Here is a 10,343-nt window from a genome sequence, read left to right as displayed (position 1 = left end):
AAGGCGTCTTGTATCTCATTTGTTGACTAACCATACAACAGAGCCACCCCTTACTTGTGGTTATCTTGTAGGCAGTTCCACAGATCTATGCAGAGCAAGGAGATGGGCCAGGTACAGAGGTCACCAGGGTGGGAAGCCCAGGTGTCCAGCAATGGGCAGTCAATTGTAGGGTGGGACCTTGTCCCCAGGGTGACTTTTCCTCCTGTAGCTCCAGGCCCAGTTAAGCAACAAAATGCCAGGGCTGACATCAGGACCAGCTGCATTGAATAATGACCCCTGTTCTGGTGCCGGCCAATCCATCAGTGGAGGCCACATCCCTGAATGGACACACCTGGAAAGCCACAGAATATTCCATTCAGCTCTTCCCCTGGGAGCTCCCCTGAAATCTCCACCCTAAAACCTTCAGGAAGGAGGACCCAACACTCTCCCTCCCTGGAGCACACCTGTACCTTTCCCTTCCCTTCCATCTCCTCCCGCAGGCAGGTTACCATTAGCTTACACTCCCAAGCTCCAAGGGCCCTTCCGTTACCTCCTTAACTCATTTCCTAAGCCCATTTCCTCTAAGAATTACTTCTCACACCTCTGTAACTTACCCAGTAAATGTTCTCTTACACTTTGGGTCTTGCTCTGAATTGTTTTCGAGCCAGAATCCAAGTACCCCAGTTGCTGAACCCATGTTTGGTCTGAGCCCAGTCAGACACCTGGTGCCATTCCTGTTGCCTACCACAGTTACACTGTTTAATCCAGAAATAACAAGATTTATCAGAAAACTGGGTTCCATCTGTCAATGTAAGAATCATTCAAATCTAAATGAATATTTGTGAGTTTATTGTCAGGAAGCAAAACGTCAATGGATTGAGATATTGTTCCAGGGAATGGCAATTTTGTACCTTATCTATAATAATAAAAGCATAATATGCTAATTAGACCAGATGTCCTTCTGGAGGAAGCTGGTGCTGAGAGGAAAGCCGGGATCCTAGGTCCTGCAGGAGGCCAGGGGGAAGCCCAGGACCCAGGTTCCAGAGGGAAGTTGGTGCCAGCAGCCAGGGGAAGGAAGGCCTACTCTTGCACCAATTTTATTAATTGGGCCTCTAGTTTTATATATCACAATCAGAAGAGAAGATCCAACTGGGTTACATGAAACCCATTGGTGATATATTAGGGGTTACAAGCAGGTGGTTCCTGTAGTCTCCATCATGGCAAAAACAAGGGCCAGAATAGAATTAGTGTTGTTGCATCCACCTGCACCATGGAAACCATGAGGTCTCAAGACTCACCCTACAAGATGATCTTTTCATCAAAGAGCTCCACTGAGAAGGCACAAGGAGTTCCTTGTATGTAAAGAGATATTTTCCCCGTAGCCTTGGCATATGACCCTAATAGAATGAGTCACACATGGTTCAAGCAGCTGCTCTGTGAGAGGGTCACTGAGAAGATGCCACTGCTGGTCAACCAATGAGCTATAACTGGGCAATCAGATTCCTTCCTCCCACCCCTGTCCTTGGGATATATGTTCTGCCCACTGATGGAGAACTAAGGGCCATTTCAAGGACGGAGGTTTGAGAGAACAATGTGTTGCTGACCCCATCTGACCGGGTGACCCAGTGAAGGCTTCTAGGTGAACTTTGAAGATTCTGGGGGGCAGTGTGGAGGTCTACTGCTCTAATGGCCACCCAAGACCTCCCTGGTCTGCAAGTTCCTTTGCTTATTAGAACGGCCACTTAAAAATCTGGAGTGGTCTGTCTCTTTCTTTTTCTTTTTTTTTTTTTCTTGGTGGGACGCTACTTTCCTGATGGGGACTACAAGCCGTGTCTTTATTTTATAGCCGATGCCACGAGGCAAAGTGAGGGCGTGGTCAAGATGTTTACAACATTCTCGTGGGTTTCAATTTTACTCAATTCCATGCACCTGATCAAGCTTTGTTTACTTGCAGCCTATATTACTTAGGCACGTGGGGCCACGTGTTCGGACCATAGGTTCAAGCTTACAACTATAGCTGTTGGCTACAATTGTGCTGGGAGGGCTCTGCTCTCCAAGCTGGGACTTGCACGTGGACACGAGAAGACTGTGCCCTCTCATCAGTCCAAGGCCTAAACCTATCCAAACACTGTAGCCGCGCCCCACAAATCTCACCCCCCCCCTTTTTTTTAAACACATCTATTTACATTATCAAAAAAAAACTCTAAACAAATTATTCAGCATAATCAGAACATCAAAACAAATGTCTGGCTATTGACAACATCATAAACACAGCAATGTTAACACAGCAAGAGAGAACAAAACTCTGGCTATTAATAAAACAAAGCCATTGCAAAAACAAACTACAAACATGTTAACATTTTCAGAATTATTTCTCCAAAATGAAAGTTCCTTTTGCTGCTGAAGTATATCTTACTCAGAGTCCTTAGATTTGGCTGTGCAAGACTTTGAGTAACTTTCACTCTGCTTTTTTACCATCTCCTTGGCCTCAGTCGTCATCTTCTTCAGCTGACTCCACGTTGATACCTTGGTCCCTTGCGTAGTAAGATGCAGCCGATGTAAAGATGTCATCGATGCAAGGCTGGTCCCCTGGATCCGGCTGCTTGGACGGTTGGCTTTGGGACTGAGCCTGCTCTAGTCCCAGTCAAATCAGCCCCATCCGAGCTGGTGGAAGTCGGGTCCCTTCCTCAGCTTCTTTCCTCAGCCACTGCTCATGGAAACGAGGAGCCCGCGGTCCTGCAGAGCTGGAGACCTCCAACTCTGAGTCTGGACCTAAAGTTCCAGGGAGCTTTCAGGTCGTGCAAACAGAAATAACCAAAGCCCAGAAACAATGCAACTGCCGCAAGAGCTTACAATCTAGGCCAGAAATAAAAGTTACTTTCTCAAACAACATCAAGCACAGCCATTTTTTGCTGTACAGTAGCTTAACAAGACCTAAGAGATTTCTACCCTTTTTCTTTTTTTATTGTTTAAAGTATTACATATAGTAGTACATATATCTCCTTTTTCCCCCCCCCGCATTGACCTTTCCCCAGCCTCCCCTACCCACTGTCGCATGCCCTCATCCCACCCCCCACCCCAGTGTCTTGTGTCCATTGGTGTGCTTATATGCAGACATACAAGTCCTTCAGTTGATCTCTTCCCCCCGACTCCCCAACACTCCCCAGCCTTCCCGCTGGAATTTAACAGTCTGTTCGGTGCTTGACTGCCTCTGTATCTATCTTTTTGTTCATCAGGTTATAATGTTCTTTATTTTCCATAAATGAGTGAGGTCATGCGGTATTTTTCTTTCATTGCCTGGCTTATTTCACTTAACATAATGCTCTCCAAATCCATCCATGCTGCTGCAAATGATAAGAATTCCTTCTTTTTTTATAGCAGCATAGTATTCCATTGTGTAGATGTACTATAGTTTTCTAATCCATTCATCTGCTGATGGGCATTTAGGCTGTTTCCAAATCTTAGCTATGGTGAATTGTGCTGCTATGAACACAGGGGTGCATATATCCTTTCTGATTGGTGTTTCTAGTTTCTTGGGATATGTTCCTAGAAGTGGGATTACTGGGTCAAATGGGAGTTCCATTTTTAGTTTTTTGAGGAAACTCCATACTATTCTCCACAGTGGCTACAACAGTTTGCATTCCCACGAGCAGTGCACGAGGGTTCCTTTTTCTCCGAATCCTCGCCAGCACTTGTCGTTTGTTGATTTGTTGATGGTAGCCATTCACTGTTTCTCTTTCATATTACCTCTTTATTATATAGGATAGATAAGGTACAAAACTACCATTTCCCGGAACAATATCTCAATCCATTGACATTTTGCTTCCTGACAATAAACTCACAAAAATTCTCGTGAGGTTTGAGTGATTCTTACATTGACAGATGGAACCCAGTTTTCTGATCCATCTCATTATTGCTGGATTAAACAGTGTAACTGTGGTAGGCAGCAGGAATAGCACCAGGTGTCTGACTGGGCTCAGACCAAACATGAGTTCAGCAACCTGGGTACTTGGGTTCTGGCTAGGAAAGAATTCAGAGCAAGACCCAAAGTGTAAGAGAACATTTACTGGGTAAGTTACAGAGGTGTGAGAAGTAATTCTTAGAGGAAATGGGCTTAGGAAAGGAGTTAGGGAGGTAACGGAAGGGCCCTTGGAGCTTGGGAGTACAAGCTAATGGTAACCTGCCTGCGGGAGGAGATGGAAGGGAAGGGAAAGGTACAAGTGTGCTCCAGGGAGGGAGTGGGCACTGGGTCCTCCTTACTAAAGGTTTTAAGGGTGGAGATTTCAGGGGAGGTCCCAGGCGAAGATGTGTATGGAATACTCTGTAGCTTTCCAGGTGTGTCCATTCAGGGAAGCGACTTCTACTGATTGATTAGCTGGCACCAGAGTAGCGGTCATCCTATATAATCCTATATAATAAAGAGGTAATATGCAAATTGACCATCACTCCAGCACACAAGATGGCCGCCCCCATGTAGTCAAAGATGGCTGCCCCCATTTGGACACAAGATGGCCACCACAAGATGGTCTGCAGAGAAGGGCAGTTGTGGGCAACCAGGCCAGCAGGGGAGGGCAGTTGGGAGAGACCAGACCTGCAAGGGAGGGCAGTTAGGGGTGACCGGGCCTGCAGAGCAGGGCAGTTGGGAGGGACCAGGCCTGCAGGGGAGGGAAGTTAGGGGCAACCAGGCCTGTGGGGAAGGGTAGTTGGGGGTGACCAGGCTGGCAGGCAGAAGCGGTTAGAGGCAATCAGCAGGCAGGCAGGCAGGCAAGTGGTTGGGAGTCAGCAGTTCTGGATTTTGAGAGGGATGTCCCAGATTGGAGAGGGTGCAGGCTGGGCTGAAGGACACCCCCCCACCCCCTTTGCACGAATTTCGTGCAACGGGCCTCTAGTTATTTAATACAGCTGCTCCTGATGTCAGCCCTGGCATTTTGTTGCTTATCTGGGCCTGGTGCTAGAGGAGAAAAAGTCATCCTGGGGACCAGGTCCCACCCTACAATTGGTTGCCCATTGCTGGACATCTGGGCTCTCCACCCTGGTGTGACCGCTGTACCTGGCCCATCTCCTTGCTCTGCGTGGGTCTGTGGAACTGCCCACAAGATAACCACAAGTAAGGGGTGGCTCATGACCTCAGAGGAGGGTGGTTGAATCACCAGCAGGAACACATATTTTTCATGTCAAAAACATTTTCTAAAGTTAACCATTCTAAATACGCAGAAGTCACTTTTCCCGCTGTACATGATGTCTTGTTTCTGGTTTCAATGCTCTTTCTGGGAATCTGGCTGTAGTTCTGGAAGGACACCACCCTAAGGCATCCCTGGTCCCTGAGCCTGGGCACCTTTTTGGCAAATGCACACGTCAGACTCCAGTTGTCAACAAAGATCAAAATGGAGCCAGATTCATTAGGTGCCTTTTCCGTGTGTGTGTTTGCAAGGAAGGAACACTGTTCCCTGGGGACTCTCAGCCCTGCCTCTCAGTGCAAACGTCCCTGGACAGGAGTTGTGGCTGCTTTGGGCTCAGGCCTGCGCACCTCAGGCACTAAGGGGAATGCGGTGAGGAGAGTGTTGTCTGAGCTGGGCGCCTGGTGGGTGGAGCTGCTGAGGGGCCGGTGGGTGGGACTACGGTGGGGGCGGGTGGGTGGGCTATTTGGCGAGCAGGTGGGTGGGTCTACGCTCTGCTACTACGTGAAAGTTCACTCAGATCACTTCTCCCTCGCACTTCCGTCTTTCGTCCACCTGCGGTCTGTAAGGTGGTGGGAGCCGCAGGCGGGACTCAGGAGGCCCAGGAAACCAGAAATGGTGAGTGTGCGGCCGGGCGCGGACACGGGGAGGAGGGGCGGGTGGAGCCGCCGGGGCGGGACCGTCTCTCCTCGGTCAGGTCCGGGGCCTGCGGACCCCAGGCGCCCGGGGGCTCCGCTGAAACCGCAGGCCCCTCGGGCTCGCAGTGTGGGGCCCAGCCGGGACCCGGGGTCCGGTTTGTCCCCGCGGCAGGGCCTTCGGCTGCGGAGCGAGTCTGGGCAGCTCTGCACCCACATCCCGCGGCTCCGCAGTTGGTGCGGTGACCGCGTGGAGGGTCAGTGGGGACAGTGGTGACTGGGTCTCCGCGGTTCGTGCCTGGGAGGAGCTGTGGTCTGTGGGGCCCCCTGTCCCTCCTTTCTCCCCAGAAGGATCCCGTTTTCTCCCGAGTTTTGATGTTTGTGGAGCAGGCTCTCAAGTCCACCCCCTGTCCCCCAGGCCCTGCTCTGCAGCAAATGCCTGCATTTCCAGTCTCTCTCCCCGAATCCTAAACCCCATCTTCCCTTCTCTGAGTCACAGCATCTTTATCAGCTGTTTGTTTTGTGGTGATTTTCAAACGGTTAAAAACAAAATTCAGCTGAGTAAATTGAATGTCAGATAAACAGCTTCACAGACACACAAAAACAACTAAAGAGTTCATCACCACCGAACCAGTATTACATAAAATGCAGAAGGGTATTTTCTAAGAGGAAGACAAAGGTAAAGATAAAAATTATGAACAAGAAAGTGACAAAAATACATATCTATTCAACAAGTGAATCTAAAAATACATATCTATTCAACAAGTGAATCTAAAACTTAAGTAAATAAAAAATCGGATGAACAAAATAAACTGGTGAATATAATAGAATCAGGGGCGTAGAAAGGGAATGGACTGACAATTCTCGGGGGAAGGGGATGTGGGGTTGTGGGAAGAGTTTGTACAAAAATCGTACACACACAAAAAAAAATCGTACACCTATGGATGAGGACAGTGGCGGGGGGGGGGGGGGTGCGGTAAGGGCATGGGGTGGGTTGGGAACTGGGTGGAGGGGAGCTATGGGGGGAAAAGAGGAACAACTGTAATAATCTGAACAATAAACATTTATTAAAAGAAAAAAAGAAATATTAAGAGATTTTACTGTAGAAGTTTTACATTTAAGTCTTTAATCCACTTGAGTTAATTCTTGTATATGGTGTAAGAACAAGGTCTAGGTTTCATTTGTTTGCACGCATTTTCCCAAACCATTTATTGAATAGACTGTCTTTATTATATGCACTTGTCTCCTGTGTCATATATTAACTTAACATATAAGTTTGGATGTATTTGTGGGCTCTCTGTTCTCTTCCATTTGTCTGTTTTTATGCTGGTACCATGCTGGTTTGATTACTATAGTTTTGTAGTATAGTTTGATATCAGGTAATGTGGTATCTCTGACTTTATTCACTTGACTTTTAGATTCACTTGTAGATAGATATGTATTTGTTGTTCATAATTTTTATCTTTACCTTTTTCTTCTTCCTCTTCTTAAAGAATACCTTTCAGCATTTCATATAATACTGGTTTGGCAGTGATGAACTTCTTTAGCTTTTTCTTAATCTGTGAAGCTCTTTATCTGACATTCAATTCTGAATGATAGCTTTGCTGGATAGAGTAATCTTGGTTGTAGGTTCTTGCTATTCATCACTTTGAATATTTCTTGCCACTCCCGTCTGGCCTGCATAGTTTCTGTTGAGAAATCAGCTGACAATCGTATGGGTGCTCCCTTGTAGGTAACTCACTGTTTTTCTCTTGCTGCTTTTAATATTCTCTCTTTGTCTTTTGCTCTTGGCATTTTAATTATGATGTGTCTTGGTGTGGTCCTCTTTGGATTCCTTTTGTTTGGGGTTCTGTGCACTTCCTGGACTTGTAAGTCTATTTCTTTCACCAGGTGGGGGAAGTTTTCTGTCATTATTTCTTCAAATAGGTTTTCAGTACTCAGTTGCCAGCCTTCTCCACGCATGCGCCTCGGTACGTCTATACTTCCACAGCTCCTGTGAGTCTCAGTGTGCTTTCCTCTTTCCTTCTCGTTGTAAAATTTCCACTCAGCCAGCCTTCCTGTGGTTCTGGATGATGTCCGTTTTGTCCTTTAGTTGTAGTTTTGAATTTGTTGTGCGAGGCAGCAGTTCAGGTGTTTACCTATGACACCATCTTGGTTTCTCCCCAACATGTCCAGGATTTGATTCTGAACAAGAGGACATACTTGGTTGTAGGCTCCTCCCTGGCTCTGGCCCTGGTCTGGCCATGTGCGGGAGGCAACTAATTGATGTGTTTCTCTCACATTGATATTTATCTCTGTCTTACCCTTTCTCTTCCACTCTCATTAAAAATTAGTGGAAATATATACTCAGGTGAGCATAGAAAAAAAGAGAGTAGATGAAAAAAGCAAGGAAATTTGTGAAAGCAAACAGATTTTTCTTTTTCTTTTTATGCAAGAGAAACTCCAAATGTGAAATGAATGTATTTAAGTTTTGGGGCACATTTAAATTTTTTAATATATATTTTTATTGATTTCAGAGAGGGTAGAGGAGAGACAGAAATATCAGTGGTGATAGAGAATCATGGATTGGCTGCCTCCTGCATGCCCCCTACTGGGAATCCAGCCAAAAACTCAGGCTTGTTCCTGACTGAGAATCTAACAGGATCTCCTGGTTCATGGGTCAACACTCCACCACTGAACCACACCTACCGGGCACATTTTTAGATCATTATTTGTATGGCATGTCTCTAGAGCAAGCACATGAAACTCGCAGCCAGCTGGCTGCATGTGACCCACAATTAATATTTTTGTGGCCCAACTAATATAATGGTATGTAAGACACGTTCTAATAAAACTTTTGTAACTTAATTTTTACACTATCCTATATAATTCTATATAATAAAGAGCTAATATGCAAATGGTCATCATGCCCTCAGGCTCTTGTGCCAGAACTGTTCAGACACTCACCACTGGGGAGAGAGGAATGGACACCAGCCAGGCACAAAAGAGCTCAGGAGAGAGGAATGGGGACTCGCCAGGCACAAATGAGCTTGCCAGAGAGGAATGGGGACCAGCCAGGCTGCGGCCTGTGAGAGGGAGAAGCCGCCTGCCCCCCCGGTCCCTAGCGCCAGGAGAGCAGGAAAAGCCTTAGGACTCACATAGAGGTCTCAAAGGAGGGCCAGGCTGGCCTCTCTAGCCGCTGAGACCTGGCTTCAGAGCCAGAAATGGAGCCTGGTGTGGTCATGTGGGGGTTTGAAGATGGGTCCTGGGCAAGAGTTCTGCACAGGCAGGGATTCTGTGGTTTGAATCACCTGCCTGCTGTATAGGAGACACCACCCAGGCTTTCTTATCAGCTTGTTCAAGTGGGAGGCAATAGGAACAAGAGCAGCTGAGGCTCAAGCTGTCAGCAGGCAATCATCAAAAAATGCATAGTTTACCTGAACCGCATGGCTCAGTGGCTGAGCGTACACCTATGAACCAGGGAGGTCACAGTTCCATCCCTGTTCAGGGCACATGTCCCAGTTGTAGGGTTGATCTCTAGTGGTGGGGTGTGGGGGGCCAAGGGGAGTGCAGGAGGCAGTCGATGGAATATTATAATTATTCATGTTTGTATATCTCTCTCCCATCCACTCAGAAATCAATAAAGATATATACATATTTAAAAATGAGTAGTCTGAGTGCTAATTACAAGGTAAGAAAAACCCCTCGGAGCTTGTGCTCTGCTGGGGAGTCAGCTGCCTGGGCCTGAGTGTGGGCAGACTCTAAGGTGTCAGTGACTGAGTTATGTGCCTCCGGGGAAGGGGTCATTCCCCAAAGTTTCCCGTGAACCTGAATGGTGCCTCCCCCTAAAGAGAGATGCCCTAGTCCCACCTCTGGACTCCCAGGAGCAGGCCCTCCTGGTGACTCCACCATGCTGAGGTGTGGGCACAGTCCAGGACAGACTGAGTTGGGTGCTCAAGGCTGAGTGCCACTCCACCCACCTTCCCCCAAGCCTGACAGTCACCTTCCCCTCAAGGGAGACCCCGAGTCCCACCTTCCTCACACTTAGTGGGCCTGTCCTGCAGAGATCAGGTTCCTGGAGAATCTGGCACAGACTGAGCTGTGTGGCTCTAGGTCTGGGGCCATTTTTCCTTCCCAGGCACCACCTGTACAGAGTCCTCCCTTCACATGGTCAGATTTTGTTTTGTTTGCGCCTGATGAGCTGCTGGCCTCATCCTAAGGACTTCCTGAGGCTCTGCCCCGCCATAATAGTGTGGAGCATCCAGTGGTAGTGGCTAGACTTGGTATATGTTGGGACATTTGCTAAGAAATGATGAACACTGTATATGGGGGTAACAGGAGAAACAGTGCTGGAGTGACCAGCATATGTGGGCAGTGAGTCTAAAGTGGCACTTTTCTATTTCACAGGTGTGCTGCAAATACATGCAGAAATTTATACACTCTATTTTTAACCATTCTAGAATTTAATTCCTTTAAATAATAAGTTTAACTCTGAAAATGTATTGAATTTTCAGAAATTTACATACTGTTCTAATAGTTACATACAGTTCAACTACAATAAAAATTCAATGAT

This window comes from Cnephaeus nilssonii, assembly GCF_951640355.1.
Source record: "Cnephaeus nilssonii genome assembly, chromosome: 5".
Lineage (NCBI taxonomy): Eukaryota > Metazoa > Chordata > Mammalia > Chiroptera > Vespertilionidae > Cnephaeus > Cnephaeus nilssonii.
The sequence above is the reverse complement of the archived record's forward strand: the minus strand, read 5'-3'. Positions refer to the sequence as shown.